The sequence below is a fragment of the Giraffa tippelskirchi genome, chromosome 4 (genome assembly GCF_054371585.1).
Source record: "Giraffa tippelskirchi isolate mGirTip1 chromosome 4, T2T-mGirTip1v1.2.pri, whole genome shotgun sequence".
In the NCBI taxonomy this organism is placed as follows: Eukaryota; Metazoa; Chordata; class Mammalia; order Artiodactyla; family Giraffidae; genus Giraffa; species Giraffa tippelskirchi.
In genome coordinates, this window is record NC_137278.1 from 155,637,693 (window position 1) to 155,639,182 (window position 1,490).

Consider the following 1,490-nt stretch of genomic DNA (forward strand, 5'->3'; position numbering starts at 1 on the left):
CTGTGATGTTCATGCCCTTGTTTCTAAGCCTGACTTTTGTATCTCATTTTAGAGTCAATTTTCTCATGGGAGCACAAAGTAGGCACTCAATAAACAAGTCCATGGGTGGACATAAATGAACCTCATTGTATGCAGCTGCATATTCCTAGCCTAGAGAACACAAGGCCTGGGTTCTGGTCTTGGCTCTGCTAGGTCTGCAGTGGTATAATCCTGGAAAAGTGGTTTCTCAATCTAGGTACGTTTCCTCCACTGCAAAATAGGGGATCCTTAGTCATTTCTGCCTCTGCTGTGATATAGCTCTACCCGTCCATGGAATTATGTTCTGCTGTCACTTCCACTCAGCTTTCTCTTTCTTTCTTGCCTCTTGCTATTTCCCCCCTTCAAATATATACAGTAGGTCAATAAATTATGTAAGGGCAGGTTCATAATGGAATTGCTGATGGACCAGGCTTACACAGAGTGCCGAGAGAGCAATAGAGTGTGGACTTTGAACCAAGCAGCTGCGGCTGGGAGTTGGAGAATCAAGTCTCTATCTTCAGGTAAGTGTTTGTGATTACCTGATTTGCCTTTTGTGTGTTATTCAGGGGAGGATGGTGGGGATAGGGAGCCTGCTGTTTAGGAATTTTCTTGGGTGGGTGAAGATGTACCATGCCAAAGAGGATTTTATATGCTTCTTGTCTAGTGGAGGCAATGATTTCCAGCTGAGCTAGTGCCAAGGAAACAGCACCCAGGCTGTTATTCAGTATTCTAGCACAGAAGAAGGAGTACAGAGAAAAATACCAGAACTGGCCCAAGCTGGAATCTATGGCCACCTGAGGCTCAGGAAGCCGCATTCTGTTTCTGCTTCTGCCATGTGCTGTCTGTGGAACTCGGGGCAGATTGTGTAACCTCTTTGAGCCTCTGTGTTTGTCTCTAATTTTCCTTTTGGTGGAGTAATTCTGCACTGCCTACTTCACAGGGTGGGGTAATTCACCTGTGAGATGACACAGGTAGGAGTTCACTGAAACTGAATAAATGCAACGTTAGGTGTTATCCCTAACTTAAATCTTTGGATCTGTACAATGGGGTCTGATTCGGGGGAGGCAAGTGGAGAGAAACTTGGGGGTTTTGTCTGCTTAGTTCCTCCAATAGTGTCATCAATACACCCTGGCTCCCAATAAGATAAGAAGGGTAGGTGTGAGGGACATATTATTTCTTTGGTCAGAAGACACCACAGCCTATCTTCCTCTTTGACAAAATTCCTGATTTCAAGAGAGCTTTCCCTTGACAATAAAGTCTGCTCTTTCTGCCCTCATTTCCAAATTTGGGGGGGCAATGGAACCAGAACTCTGCTTCAACCCCTCAGCTCAGGCCAGCCAGATACCCTTTCCTACCTAGAGGGGGCTTTCTCATGTGGCCAAGCGTCTCCCTCTGGGGCTGCAGGCCTGTGAAGGGTTAAGTGAGCCACACCCTCAGCAGGAACAGCCTCGGACTTTGTGCTGAGCAGCCAT